The sequence below is a fragment of the Salvelinus fontinalis genome, chromosome 27, assembly GCF_029448725.1.
Source record: "Salvelinus fontinalis isolate EN_2023a chromosome 27, ASM2944872v1, whole genome shotgun sequence".
In the NCBI taxonomy this organism is placed as follows: domain Eukaryota; kingdom Metazoa; phylum Chordata; class Actinopteri; order Salmoniformes; family Salmonidae; genus Salvelinus; species Salvelinus fontinalis.
Window position 1 is genome coordinate 19,457,107 of NC_074691.1, and position 16,799 is coordinate 19,473,905.

Consider the following 16,799-nt stretch of genomic DNA (forward strand, 5'->3'; position numbering starts at 1 on the left):
TACTTATACATGTTTTGTGAGGCTCTGAATGTACATGCAGGGTATTGGAGGGGAAGGCAGAGGAGCACACTATTGGGAGTAAAATATGAAATCTCATAGATTTCAGACAGTTCAACCACCTACAAAATATCAATGTGATCCTTGCTTATATGGTTCACTGAAAGTGAGAGTGATTTGAAATGATCTTGACAGTTCCGTTTGATCCAAGGCTTCAGAGGTTCTAAGAAGGTGAATTGACTCCAAATGTTCAGTCCAATTGGAATCCGTAGCATAGCCTCTTATAGTTACACCAGTCATTCCATTTATTGTATTACACTATAATATGACATTGTTTTTTCCATCTTTAGCCTACATGTGTTGATTAGAGTTGTGACCATGTGTTCTATTACCCAGACAGCAGGAAGCTCAGTGAATGTCGTTAATGCCAAATGATGACAGCCGCCCGCGTAGCGTAGCATCCAGTATGTTAGCTACAGTAGACGTGTGAGAATATTTTGCCTCCTCCCGCAGATGTTTGACCAGTAGAGTAAACAAAACAATGCTGCAGTCACACACACACACACACACACACACACACACACACACACACACACACACACACACACACACACACACACACACACACACACACACACACACACACACACACACACACACACACACATAAACACAAACAAACACAACAGGCTCATTGTGTGTGTGAGTGTGTGGACCCTAACCCATCTTTCCTAATCTGGGATTATAGTATTCCCATCCTGAAGGGCAGAGATTTACATGGGAGAGAAAACAATGGTCTACTTCATGAGAGAAAATGTGCTGTAATAATATGAACGCTTCAGCAACCCTCATTTAACCCCCATCTCTCACACACACACACACACACACACACACACACACACACACACACACACACACACACACACACACACACACACACACACACACACACACACACACACACACACACACACACACACACACACACACACACACACACACACACACACACACACACACACACACACACACACACACACACAGAGACACACACACAGAGACACACACACACAGAGACAGACATACACAGACATACACACACACAATCACACACACACAGAGACACACACGCACACAAATACTCACTCACTTACTCACTCACTAATTCACTCACACCCTCACACACTTTCATATACAAACACTGTCTACAGTTTACCTCTTGAAAAGGGCAGATGCGTGTAAAGTTTTACCCTTGCATGATTGTGTGAGCACGTACATGCACGTGTGGGAGAGTGTGTGTGTGTGTGAGAACGCGTTGGTGTGTGTGTGTGTGTGTGTGTGTGTGTGTGTGTGTGTGTGTGTGTGTGTGTGTGTGTGTGTGTGTGTGTGTGTGTGTGTGTGTGTGTGTGTGTGTGTGTGTGTGTGTGTGTGTGTGTGTGTGTGTGTGTGTGTGTGTGTGCGCGCGTGCGTGTTTCCGTGTGTACGTACGTACTGTAGGTTCCCCCAGGGGGTGTATGTAATCCCACACTGAAAACGTCCATTAACACACTATCAAATCTATTCTTCTCTGTCGTGTCACACTTCCACGGGCCAGTGCTCTGGCTATCCACTCTATCTACCCTCTTTAATGTACTTCACAGGGCTAAGTAATATGACACCATATTTATGCATAAAGACTGTTGAAAGCCTTGGCCATAATGCCACTACATAGAGTGAGAGGGAGACACAAAGTTTGGTGATACTACCAGTCCCTCTGCAAAGCCCAAAATAAGATATGAGCCAGTCTCTTCAGCATTGCTTGTTGTTGATCCTCTTGCGACGTCTGTTGACACATTATTGTGGAAAATCTACATGACCGAATGAGCCATAATTTTTCTCTTTCCATGCTGAAGGCAGCATATGCTCAAGCGAGACCACGTTATTGGTTGTGTTGTTCAGAAGGATCCTCTGTCTGAGTTGTCCCAGTGTGTTGAGTAGTGAACAAGGTTTCTGATGATGGCTGTATTTTATGGTGAGGGCCCCAGGTGCAGTGAGCGTCACACATGAGCAGACATGGAACAGTTAGCCTGGCACGCTTTGGCCTACCAGAGGAGAGCCAATACATGGTGTGTGTGTGTGTGTGTGTGTGTGTGTGTGTGTGTGTGTGTGTGTGTGTGTGTGTGTGTGTGTGTGTGTGTGTGTGTGTGTGTGTGTGTGTGTGTGTGTGTGTGTGTGTGTGTGTGTGTGTGTGTGTGTGTGTGTGTGGGTGCGTGCGTGCGTGTGTGTGTGTGTAAGAGATAGAGCAAGATAGAGAATGTGTGTGCTTACAAGTGGGCCTGAGCGCGCATGCGTGTGGGAGTACACGTGAGTCTATGACTCGTCGACCCGAGAAAAGAGCCCTGGCACGGCCAGAGGATGAGGGCAGAAACAGACTGGCATGGAGGAGAGGAGAGGAGAGGAGAGGAGAGGAGAGGAGAGGAGAGGAGAGGAGAGGAGAGGAGAGGAGAGGAGAGGAGAGGAGAGGAGAGGAGAGGAGAGGAGAGGAGAGGAGAGGATAAGACTGGTCTCCTCTCCTATGAGTTATTCTATTGGACCATAATCTTGGATATTTGCCATCTCTAGATACCTGAAACGTCTTTATTAGGTATTAGTGTAGTTTATAACACTCTAAGGACTAATCAAATTATAACTGTGCTTTATACACTCCACAATTAATAATTAGAATAGAGCAGTAAAATAGGCAGTGCTTTGGCACTTCTAATATCACCCACAGGGAGTTTGTTTCTTCTCACAGGCTTACCGAACATTGATTCAACTATAGTTTTTGGTTAATCGTTTTTGACCATTTACGTTGGCAGGCTCTAATTTCTGTATTTTCAATTATGCTAATAGTGTTGCTGTGCCTGTGCACCAGCTGTCTGATGTGTAATCAGTTTTCAGTGGGCTAATACAGCCTCCTTAACACAGGGGTCTCATAAGACACCCTGCAAACAGCCCGCTGCCAGGGACAAATCCATTACACAAAACAAGGACATTAAATGTCAACAGTAACACAGACACACACACACACATATACACGCTAGCGCACACACATACCTGCACTACGGTGAGTGTTAGCTAATGACAACGACAATAACAAGGTAATTGTAATGTAAAACATGCTTCTGTTATATAATATTATTCTAGTCAGGTAAAGAAAGAACGCTGTTTCCCAATTCAATTTCAGAATGGGTGAACACAAAGAGATTGTTTCTGATAGCGGTAAACAATTTAGTTGTAAACTTTTAAATGTAACACAACACCAGTGGGCATTTCCTATGATCCAAGTGTGGATAATTGATTGGTCAGCCAGCCAATCAGATATCTTCGATTGTAGGACTCTCCGGGCAGCTTAATTTTAGCTCCAAGTCCTTCTGGGCAGACTTAACCTGGAACCAGCCAGAGGATAGAGAAATATTGGTCCTATGTCAATTCTTAGAAGGAGTGGTTCCAACCGATTATAGCGAAGGCTTCTAAGAGGGTTCTAACTGGGCAGCCAGGCTTTAAACCGGAATGAAAGTCTTTCATAAGATGAGCCCGGCATTGTGTCAAATGCTCTGTGACCAAACTCATTCTACAAAGCTGTACATTAATAGCAGTGAACTAAACAGTGACAGATAGATTCACCACTTAGAAGTCCCTCAAAAGAAGAGCATCGTGGTCCCTAGTGGCCAGGCGGTAAGCAGTGCGTTTACGTATCAGTGGCCCCGTAGCATGTACAGTGATCTGGTAGGTTGGGAGCTTTGATGCGCTGTCACTCAGCAGGTCGGGCGAATCTATCCCCAGGGCGGTGCTCGTTTCTGGGCTTGCCTGCCTGGGTGACAGGGCCCCCTCCTGGAGATCTCCCTGGTGCCTGTACCCAGCAGATGGCCTCAAAGAGGGACCAGAGACTCAGGGCCAACATCCAGCTCTCAAACAGAGGAGCAGAGGACCAAATGGCCTGTTAATATTTCATACAAACACACTCACTCATCTCACACCGAGGAGCAGACAGGACTGGGCTCGCAGCGTGGCTATGTGTGTGTAGGTGTGAGTGGTGTGTGTTTGTGTGTATCTGAGAGCAATCAAATAAATGTTTTATGAAACATGAAAAGTTCTCCCACTCAGAGGTGTTTCACAGATACATTCCTTGTGCATAGTAATTAAGTAACACACACACACACACACACACACACACACACACACACACACACACACACACACACACACACACACACACACACACACACACACACACACACACACACACACACACACACACACACACGCTCACATACAGGGAGGGGTGGTGATCGGGCCATCTTTCCTGCATCTGTTAAATGATAGGGTCATGCGTGGATCTGTATGTTCCTGTGAAAGCAACGATGGAGCAAGACATGGGTGGACCCTACTTCCACTTCCCTGACAACACTACACTTCAAAGAGGAAGAACAGAGTAAGTACCGCCCTATGACCCTATCCATAACACTCCAATTAAGGTCAGTAACGCAGGACTACTTGTGCTCTTCTCCTGCAGTCCATCCTCCAGCCTGCTAGTCCATAACCTCACACCTCCATGTCCAGATCACTCCCAGTTATGATATCTTCCTGCTGTATAATTGAGCTCTTCATCAGTACTCTGTGTGTGCAGGCAGTGGTGCAGTCAGCCCCTGGGTCCTCCTGATGTCATTAATGTGTGATTAGGGCCGGTGGGGCGCATCAGTTAGGAGGTTAAAGAGCCCCTGACAGCCCTCATCATGGCCCAGGAAACCCCGAGACGAACGCAGGGGCGAGCGCAGATGGGGCGAGGGAGACACGTTGCCAAAGCCATAACTGTTATTCCTCCTCACCTCCAAAAACTGTCATCCCCTAATGACGCACGCACACACAGCCACACACATGCGTGCACGGGCAGACATACACACACACGCACCTGGCACACAGTGCTTCAGTCACTTTTTCATCCTGCTCAAAATGCCTACAACTGGCAGGAAAAATGTAAATATTGTTTCAACCAGATTTATTGGTGCGTAGGTGATACAGTAGGTGATATAAGAAGTCAGTGTCATGGGTCTGTCTCTACTGAAAGGTCTATATCATAGGCTTTTCGTAAAATAGACAAACAGACAAATAGGCAAGTCTCTTGAGAACATTTGTGATGGGACAAAGTAGCTTGAATGAACTAAGACAAACGCCAATAGCCTACACAAGGCTGACAAGCAAATTGACTTAAGCAGTTCACAATAAAAGTCCAATAGCCCTATAGCCGTATAGGATTCCTTTAAGTTGTCATCTTTAATGCATGAGGTGATTTTATATTCCACTACACAACAAAGTCATTAAACTCAGAGGAGAGATTAAATATAAATCAAGCATTGTACCTCTGTCCCTCTCTCTCCCCTCCCCAGCGAACAGGTGGCCCAGTTGAATGAGGAGGGCACGCTAACTTGGCTGTCACTGTGTTTTCCGACAGAACCGCTGCCTTCTAAAGCCAAACCGCAGTGAATTATACATCTATGGCAGTAATTCTCTCAGAGGAGGTAGAGAGAGAGGGATGGATTAGAAGAAAGACAGAAATAGAGAGAGAGAGAGAGTGAGAGAGAGAGAGAGAGAGAGAGAGAGAGAGAGAGAGAGAGAGAGAGAGAGAGAGAGAGAGAGAGATAGAGAAAGATAGAAAGATTAATGGCCGAACTGTTTGTTTTTGACGCACTGATCATTGGCTCCGGTTTCTGCCCGCTGCTTATTGGCTTTTCAGAATGCATTTATTTATTTCGTTAACAAGAGAGAGAGGGTGTGCGGCTGTCACTTTCTTGGCTCACTCTGCACCACAGCAGACCTGTCATCTCATGCGCCGTGGCATGCGCCTTTGAACCCCGCCACGGACTACAGCGCGGGAATATTAATAGGCGACATGCAAGACTTTAAAAATAGGACGAGTAGGTCTATGTCACAGGGCTCATGTCAACTTCTCTTTGTTAGCTACCACAACCTGCTAAACACAAGAATGTCTGGACAATGGACACCGAAAGTCAATTATAAAAGAGAAAAGCCTACTTAGTTTTATTTCATCAGGCAAGTCAGTTAAGAACAAATTCTTATTTTCAATGACTGCCTAGGAACAGTGGGTTAACTGCCTTGTTCAGGGGCAGAACAACAGGGATTTGATCTTGCAACTTTTCAGTTACTAGTCCGACGCTCTAACCACTAGGCTACCTGCCGCCCCCAACCTGTGAATGTTTTTCTTTCAGGATACACCTGTAGGCTAGAAGTTGTTTAAAAGAGATCACGTCTGTGTGAGAGCACATAGTTCACTCCCGCTGGACAGTGTCCAACTGTTTATTTGTCTGAGCTATGGAATATTTCACAACACGTCAAACTTCTGAACTGTAGTCTGACAAACAGGTCTGAATGGTCTGGATTCAGAGAGCCGTTCAGTGCCAGCCAATCCCAATAAGGTTATTCAATTCGATTTCAACACTGTGCCCCTGTTCCAGCATAATCTGTCCGGGGGGTCACGACCTTTAGATCCCCTGCCTGCCTGCCTGTGGAATAAAGAGGACCTCAGGCTGGGATGACAGGAGAAGTCTTCCAAGGAGTTCATGTTACCAGATGTCATAATAACAAGAAGCTAGAGTTCCTTCCTGCTTTGTCTTGGAGGGGGTTTGGACAGGGGCAGACAGGACGTGCTGCTCTGCTGTGGCACAGCTGAAACTGAATATTATCTTCGGGGGGAATCTTGTTTCATGTTACTGTGCAGGGTCAGAGAGGGAACAGGGAGGTGGAGTACATTAGGATGAGGTACGGTGGTGCTTTGGCTGGGTCCGCTGTCACTACAGTTGACATGATTATCACTTTCTCTCCCCCCTCACACACTCACTGACTCACATGCTAATACAGGTACACACACATGGCAATACAGGTGTACACACACACCGACCCCCCCCCCCCCCCGCCCCCCCCCGACACACACACACATATATATATATATATATATATATATATATATATATATATATATATATATATATATATATACTGTATATATATATATATGCCAAAAAATGTATACCATACCAACACTCACTTACTACACAAATACTATATATTCACTTATACATACAAACACTACACCACATATTCACATATTCACATATACATACAAACACACACACTGACTCACTACACCACATATTCACATATACATACAAACACACACACTGACTCACTACACCTCATATTCACATATACATACAAACACACACACTGACTCACTACACCTCAGATTCACATATACATACAAACACACACACTGACTCACAACGCCTCATATTCACATAGACATCCATACAAACACACACACACAACACTGACTCACTACACCTTCTCCCCTCTCCCTCCTCAGTCACACGGCGATTGAGAGGTCAATATCTCACTTTATCCCCCGCTACGTTTTCCTCTGTCAGTCACGTCTCCCTCTCCATTCATGCTCCAGGTTTAGCCCAACAAAGGAGACTGTGGGGGAGCAGCCTAGCCTTCCGCTAAGGGCTAACGCTACAGTACGCTGCGCCGTGGCACTGCCCTCATGTCCGGGGCTTGACGGTTGTTTTGTGCTCGTCCGTCAGCCCAGACCTAGGCCCTGAAGAAACCTTCAGTCAGCGCCTCCCGCTCCCTGAAAGGAGGGATTCACACACCGCTGAAATATTCATGGAGGGAGGGAGGATAGAGGGAGGGCACCTGACCTGGATCATGCTGACCTTTTGACCCTGTCCGTACCTGCAGGATGAGGGAGTTTTAGGGTTTGTTCAGAAAATAAGTTTCTGGAAACTGTATTGTAATGTGTATTGTAATTAACATGTGCCTTTTAAAGAGTTTGACATTACATTCACAAGTTGTTGGTTGGTCATTGTAAAATAAAATACAGTCAAACATGTTCAAAGATAGACTAAATAATTGATATAGATAGAAGTGGTCAGTAGGCTTTAGTAAGGATTTTATTTGTTATATTGTTGTGTATCTTTATCCAAGTTCAGACCATTCTCAGTAGCTATTTGCTGTAGTTCTCTCCCTGCCTAAATGCGCTCTATCATTATGTTGTCTCATAAACATCACATAAACACTCCCACAATGTTAACTCCAGCACTTTTAGCACAGAGGGAAAAGCGGATGGCTGTCATGAGCCAAGCGCTAGCTAGGACAGAGACAGAGACATGGGAGAGAGCGTTTGGGTCGGAAGTTTGACATTCCTGCAGGCAGTGTGTGTCTCGTCAGTGAACGCGTGTGGATTCTTTTAACGGGAGTCGATACCCCCTTCCGCTTCCCAAGCACTCGCTGTGAGTTGAGCGAGGGTAATGTGATTGAACCGGGACAAAGGGAGCTCTTAAAAGCAGCCTTTTAACTGGGTGTGTGGACCCATATCAATACAGCAGTTGTTTTGTGCATAAGGAGATCAAATGAAGTGGCATCGGGTGATATGCAGGGAAGGAGTGGAGAAAGATGGATTGAAATGTCTAGGGTGCTGTTTAAAAAAGAAAAGTGTTTTCTGTTTTGTGATGTAAAACACACACAGGCGATGTCTTTCATTTTCTGCATGTCTCTTTTCTCGTTTTCCCTTTCTCCCTCACAGACAGAGACACACCACACGCGCAAACTCTTCAAGCGGATTTCAAACGAGCCAGGGCGCCTGTATCACTGTGTCAGACGAAAGGGCCAGCTCTTAGGAAACAGAGGGGACATCTGAGGGAGAGAGAGAGAGAGAGAGTCACAGAGAGAAAGAGAGAGAGAGAAGAGGCACTGAGGGGGGGAGTGAGAGAGAAGGGGAGAGAAGGAGGGGGCACAAACGCAGCTTTCAACTGCCTTTTGTGGGCCTCTCTGCAGATGTCACCAGCTGTTACCCTGCACGGAGGGTTCCAGAGCGCGGAACATCGCCTCCGGCCCCGTCCTCGGCCACCTTTCAAGTGTCAATCAGGGAGGAGGGAGGCAAGGGGGGAGCAGGGGGAGAGGGGGGGGGGGACAGGCTGGGCTTCGGTCACTGTCCTGTGAACAGTGCCAGCAATTCGCCATTGATTTAGCCTCGCTCAATAACATAGGGGATGGAGCCAGCCGTGTGCACAGACAAAGAGGCCTGTGGCAAGGTTAGCTGGAGATCACAGCGCTAGGCTAGCATGAACGTTAGTTAGCCAGCGTTGGTTAGAGTGGTTGAGCTGAGCGACATAGATGGCCCTGCCTGCTCCTTGGTGCAACAACACAACCGTGAGGGTGACCTGCGATTAGACATGAGGGTGGAGGGGTGGGGCGCAACGAGGAGAAAATGTGTTTCACGAGCGAAAGAGCAAACATTAAAGGGGGTGACATATGGTGTGATTGACAATAAGACAAACATTGTCTAGCAAAGAGGATAAAACATGTGTTTAACACCGTTTAACCTTGAAGTGTCTGTCTACGGCTGACGTGTTTCCCATGGTGCTCTCTGATATGGATTCAAAGGCACCTTTAACTACAGTACATCAATATCAGCTGTACTGTACATGACTGACTGAATGTTTAACCTTGTAATCCTTAGGGGACCGTAGGGTCTGAATCCCCACTGCCCAGCCACTACAGGGCATTTCCATGTAAAGGACCCATGAGCAACAACATGGGAAGTTCATAGGAGCATGTCAAATCTGGTGTCAAATGAAAGTTAAGAGTCTATATTTTTGATAAATGAAGGCATATATAAATGTTTCAACCATTTTCCATCCTAAAAATGAGGAATAAGTAAAGGCTTTGATTTGTGGATAAACAGATGGAAAAGGGCTCTCTGAAAACATCTAGCAGAAAAAGTCTTACAGGGTACCAGAAATACATCAAAACAACAATGTTGAAGTAAAGACCACTGGCAACTAATATCAACTCTTTAGTTTTGGAGGTATTATTTGCATTCCGTTACCAAAAACCCGCAAAACTTTAAAATATTCTCTATTTTCTCTCCCGCATGAGGAGGGAGGATAATGAAAGTTCATAGAAAAACAAAGGTAGACCTACCAATAAGTCATAGTGTCTAATAAGGTAGATCTACCAATAAGTCATAGTGTCTAATAAGGTAGACCTACCAATAAGCCATAGTGTCTAATAAGGTAGATCTACCAATAAGTCATAGTGTCTAATAAGGTAGATCTACCAATAAGTCATAGTGTCTAATAAGGTAGATCTACCAATAAGACATAGTGTCTAATAAGGTAGACCTACCAATAAGACATAGTGCCTAATAAGGTAGACCTACCAAATAAGCCATAGTGTCTAATAAGGTAGATCTACCAATAAGTCATAGTGTCTAATAAGGTAGACCTACCAATAAGACATAGTGCCTAATAAGGTAGACCTACCAAATAAGACATAGTGTCTAATAAGGTAGATCTACCAATAAGTCATAGTGTCTAATAAGGTAGACCTACCAATAAGTCATCGTGTTTAGTAAGGTAGATCTACCAATAAGTCATAGTGTCTAATAAGGTAGACCTACCAATAAGTCATAGTGTCTAATAAGGTAGACCTACCAATAAGACATAGTGTCTAATAAGGTAGACCTACCAATAAGACATAGTGTCTAATAAGGTAGACCTACCAATAAGACATAGTGTCTAATAAGGTAGACCTACCAATAAGACATAGTGCCTAATAAGGTAGACCTACCAATACGTCATTGTGTTAAATAAGGTAGACCTACCAATAAGTCACCGTGTTTAGTAAGGTAGACCTACCAATAAGACATAGTGCCTAATAAGGTAGACCTACCAATAAGTCATCGTGTTTAGTAAGGTAGACCTACCAATAAGACATAGTGTCTAATAAGGTAGACCTACCAATAAGAAATTGTGTCTAATAAGGTAGACCTACCAATAAGACATAGTGTCTAATAAGGTAGACCTACCAATAAGACATAGTGTCTAATAAGGTAGACCTACCAATAAGACACAGTGTCTAATAAGGTAGACCTACCAATAAGACATAGTGTCTAATAAGGTAGACCTACCAATAAGACATAGTGCCTAATAAGGTAGACCTACCAATACGTCATTGTGTTTAATAAGGTAGACCTACCAATAAGTCATCGTGTTTAATAAGGTAGACCTACCAATAAGTCATAGTGTTAAATAAGGTTAACCTACCAATAAGTCATCGTGTTTAATACGGTGGACCTACCAATAAGTCATCGTGTTTAATAAGGTAGATCTACCAACAAGTCATAGTGTTAAATAAGGTTAACCTACCAATAAGTCATCGGGTTTAGTAAGGTAGACCTACCAATAAGACATTGTGTTTAATAAGGTAGACCTACCAATAAGTCATAGTGTTAAATAAGGTTAATCTACCAATAAGTCATCGGGTTTAGTAAGGTAGACCTACCAATAAGTCATAGTGTTAAATAAGGTTAACCTACCAATAAGACATAGTGCCTAATAAGGTAGACCTACCAATAAGTCATAGTGTCTAATAAGGTAGACCTACCAATAAGACATAGTGCCTAATAAGGTAGACCTACCAATAAGTCATAGTGTCTAATAAGGTAGACCTACCAATAAGACATAGTGCCTAATAAGGTAGACCTACCAATAAGTCATAGTGTCTAATAAGGTAGACCTACCAATAAGACATAGTGCCTAATAAGGTAGACCTACCAATAAGTCATAGTGTCTAATAAGGTAGACCTACCAATAAGACATAGTGTCTAATAAGGTAGACCTACCAATAAGACATAGTGTCTAATAAGGTAGACCTACCAATAAGTCATCGTGTTTAATAAGGTAGACCTACCAATAAGTCATAGTGTCTAATAAGGTAGACCTACCAATAAGTCATACTGTTTAATAAGATAGACCTACCAATAAGACATAGTGCCTAATAAGGTAGACCTACCAATAAGTCATAGTGTCTAATAAGGTAGACCTACCAATAAGACATAGTGCCTAATAAGGTAGACCTACCAATAAGTCATAGTGTCTAATAAGGTAGACCTACCAATAAGACATAGTGCCTAATAAGGTAGACCTACCAATAAGTCATAGTGTCTAATAAGGTAGACCTACCAATAAGACATAGTGTCTAATAAGGTAGACCTACCAATAAGACATAGTGTCTAATAAGGTAGACCTACCAATAAGTCATCGTGTTTAATAAGGTAGACCTACCAATAAGTCATAGTGTCTAATAAGGTAGACCTACCAATAAGTCATACTGTTTAATAAGATAGACCTACCAATAAGTCATACTGTTTAATAAGATAGACCTACCAATAAGTCATAGTGTTAAATAAGGTTAACCTACCAATAAGTCATCGTGTTTAATAAGATAGACCTACCAATAAGTCATAGTGTTTTTACTGATATCTATTTGGTTTATGAATTATTAAGTGATTAAAACTGTAAATTCTGTTACCAAATTGGTAACAGAATTTGTGAAAAATCAGTAACGGTATTACTGCAACTGAATTTGCTACAATGGGAAATCATAATAGTCACACACCGCAGTTGGGTTACCTGCTACTGTCCTCCCTTCCACTGGCATACTGTTATGTTCAGCTCATAACTTTTCTTTCTCTTTCTGTCGTCTGGCGTCAAAGAAAAACTCTGAAAACAGCCTGTACAACCCCTCCCTTTCACTCTCCCTCTCTCTGCCGCTCTCTCTCTCTTCTCTTTCTCTCTCTAGTTAATATCACCTCTTCCGGCTCCCACTGAAACCTACCAATGAGCCCCCTCTCTTTCCATTTACTGTAATCAGCATCTTTACCCACTGAGCAGCGACCAACGCTTGAAAGTAGGTCGTAGCTGACACCCCATTCTTTCTGCAGACATCTTTCAATCTTAATTCAGAGCAGATATTTAAGTGTAGAGTTTTTAGAAAACGTGGTCACATAAAAAAACTGAGATTCTGTACCGAACTTGGCATCTGCCCAATTCTTCCGGTAAATGTGTTTTAGTAAAATCTTCAGTGTAAAAGTAGTCATTGTGCATAGAGTTTTTGTATGGCATACACTTTGAATTGCAAAATCAGCGCAAATCTGTTACCGTGGAATTGCCCTACAGTAACTCACCCAGACGGGGTCACTAGTATAAACCTCTTCAGACAGGAACACAAACAATGGCTTTATGGTTGACGTTGGCAGATGACACCACGTCAAAATGGCCGTCGCTGTCACATTGAGGTGATACAACTCAGCACCTGAGAAAACATCAGTCTATTCCTTGTCTTCTAGCTGACTACCAGAGTGTCGCAGGACTGCGTGTTCCTTACTGTTATACTTATCAGACTGGCTAAGTGGGTCCATTATACAGGCAATTGCCTCTGCCCTCCTGATAACATCTGTAAAACAAAAGCCTTTGAAGAGGAGAGGAACTGTCCGTTTCATCTGGTTTATGTCTTCCAAAAGTAAAATGGCCGACTCAGAGGTCCCAGACCATGGTTGACCTTGGTCTTTCCTGTCACCTCCTTGTATCTGTGAGTCACCCAGGGGTTACACACACACACACACACACACAAACGTACACACACACACACACACACACACACACACACACACACACACACACACACACACACACACACACACACACACACACACACACACACACACACACACACACACACACACACACACACACACATACACACACACATACACATACATGCACACATACACATACATGCACACGCACACACACACTCGCAGTTTGGGATATCCTAGATAAGTGGCCTCAGCCTCAGTGTGTGTACTTCCCATGTCTGCTCTTCTCTCAACACCTCGTCGTGAAGAAGAATCGTCCTGAGTGGCCATTGAGAACGCCTGTCATAAAAACAGCCCCGCAGGTCACACTCTCAAAGACCACCGCTGACCCAGACTGGGTTAACCCCTTCATTGCAGTCAATGTAATTATAGAATGTCTACTCAATATCTAGTCAATAGAAATGTATGGAGACAGAATGTTTGAATGGGAGGAAGTTGTGGTTATTTGTGTAGGGGATTTACCCCTATCTATCTACACATGAGTTCTGGTCAACTCAAGAATCCTGATAGTAGACACGATACCATTGTGGGGCATATTTAGGGTGAGGTTTGATGTGTAACTTAAAATACACGTAATTTTCTTTTGAATGCCTAAAATCGAGCAGAACATAAACTTGCTTTGGGTGATCTCATCCTAAAGCATGTCGTATCCATTAAGACAACATGAAACTTGTTTTATCTATGATAACAATAATGATAAAGTCTTTCTTTCTGAGGTTCTTTACCGGTCTGAGCAACTGGTACGTTTACTGCTCATTATAAACCAATCAAAAAGCGATTTCCTCTGTCTTCTATGGAGATGACCCCTCTTCATGTTACGGTTGGAAAACAATGGGGGGCCAAATCACTACTGCCTGTCAGACATGTAACTAAACACAACTTCAGACAAGCCACAAACCCTTTTTCGAGAGGTAATATCCATGAGCATAAATCAACTGTGTCGTAAATCAAAAGAATGGCCCCCCCATACCAACCTCATCCCCCCCTCCCCTCTTCCACAACTCACCCCTTCTTCTCTCCTTCCCTCCATAGTCTGTCTCTGTACCCACTGTGTACCCTCTGGTAGAAAGGTAACTTCCCTACGGCAATCAACCACGTCATCAATCAAAAGAATGACCCCAAACACCACACGTCATGGCCCCCTTTCTCTCTGCATCCTCAACCTTCCACCTCCCTCTCTTCCCTTCCCTCCCTCCCTTCCCCTCTCTTCCCTCCCTATATCGAGCCAGCCATCAGAGGTCAATCAAACACATCAAAATAAAAGTCTCCCAAAAGTTCCCCAATAGAATCCCCTCCCTGTGCCGCCACCTCCTCTCCTGGTTACCCACCACCAGAAGTCAGGTCCTATTCCTCGGGGGGGTGAGTGTTCGCCCTCAGGGGTCGGGTCACCTCGAGGTCCTGGGGCGGGAGGGGAGGGGTTGATGGTACCAGAGGTGACACTGTGACTGAAAGTCCCCTCTGTTCCCGCTCCACTCCGCTCTGTTCTGAGCCTGCAGTGTTGCTCTGTGTTTTTCTGCCCCCTGTAAAGTGAAAAATAGCAGGAAACATATATCTGTCAGTGTCTATTCAGGAGATCACCTGTAAGGAAACGGAGCGGCCAGTAAGTGCTGACACAATCATCCCTGTGCCTAGCAACACATCCTGGTTCCGGCCCAGACGCGCGGGACTGTACAGTACGTCTGAGTCTCACAGCTTCCTGCCTTAGAGGATAGGGGGGAGACAGGGGGGAGACGGGAGAGAGAGGGCAGAGTTTCTTCTTTCATTCAGAAGAAAGGAACGAAAATGTGTTTGTTTGCATGTGTAGAGGACGGGTAGAGAAAATGTGTGGTGTAAAGTGACAGAAGTTATCGTGACTGAACATTGTAATGTGAAACAGAGCCAGTCTGCTGAAGACAAAATCAGTAGCATTGTCATAACAGAATGTTTCCTGCCATAGTTGTCTATGGAGTGGTTCAAATGGAAGTTAAAGGATACAAATCTGTTTATGTGCAAAAAAAGAGCTCGAAATGTAGAGCGCAAGATGAACAAAATCTCAACAAAATATTTAATACACAATCAGCTGTGGAGGGCTAATATAGTCGAAAACAAACTTGTCCACCACGTGAGATTAATTGATCATCTCCTGAAATATAACTTACTATAATGTCACAGTTAATGATAAGGTTGATAATAATGCCCTGATGACACTAACATCTGTTGAAACGGTCTCTCTCAGCCTAGCTTAAAGCAGATTTGATATACATGTTCATCAGTCACGCATGTTTCTGTGTTCTGGGCTACTTTTTCTTAACCCTGACTCAGCACAGAGAACAGCGTTTGATCTTCTCTGGTGTTGTGATGTTGTGTTCCTCCCTTTACAAAGAGTGACTCCAGAATACCAGGAAATGGGGGTCCCTGGAGAGGAGGGGCAGAGACCCTGTTTATCCCAATCACAACGCACGGCGTGACCAATGACCCAGCCCTGCACCTGGCCTAGTGAGGTGCCAAGCACGCACACACACATTAAGCACGCATGCACACGCACACGTACATACACACACATACATACACACATTCACACACACTTCATATCCCTTTCCTTGCATACGAAGGTGTTTTATCATTGCCAGTACCTCACAGAGACACATACACTGGTCACCTATATTCCTGAATGGACGGTAACTAACACTACACTATACACTGTGTGTACAAAACATTATGAACACCTGCTCTTTCCATGACAAACTGACCAAGTGAATCCAGGTGAAAGCTATGATCCCTTATTGATGTCACTTGTTAAATCCACTTCAATCAGTGTAGATAAAGGGGAGGAGACAGGTTAAAGAAGGATTTTTAAGCCTTGAGACAGTTGAGACATTGATTGTGTATGTGTGCCATTCAGAGGGTGAATGGGCAAGACAAAAGATTTAACTGCCATTGAACAGGGTTTGTGCCAAGAACTGCAATGTTGCTGAGTTTTTTCACACTCAATAGTTTCCTGTGTGTATCAAGAATGGTCCATCACCCAAAGGACATCCAGCCAGCTTGACACAACTGTGGGAAGCGCAGGAGTCAACATGGGCCAGCATCCCTGTGGAATGCTTTCGACACCTTGGAGAGTCCATGCCCCAATGAATTGAGGCTGTTCTGAGGATAAAAAGGGGGGTGAAACTCAATATTAGAAGGGTGTCCTTAATGTTTTGTACACGCAGTGTACAGTATATGCAGGTTGACATTTATTGTCATGAATCTTGCCCCGGAGGCAGAACTGAGTGATTTCCACTAG

General features: G+C 44.1%; 1 pseudogene; it reads right to left on the reverse strand.

Annotated features, from left to right (window-relative positions):
• Nucleotides 1-568: 568 nt before the first annotated feature.
• On the reverse strand, nt 569-16,080 carry LOC129825711 (keratin-associated protein 5-1-like; annotated as a pseudogene).
• Nucleotides 16,081-16,799: the final 719 nt, after the last annotated feature.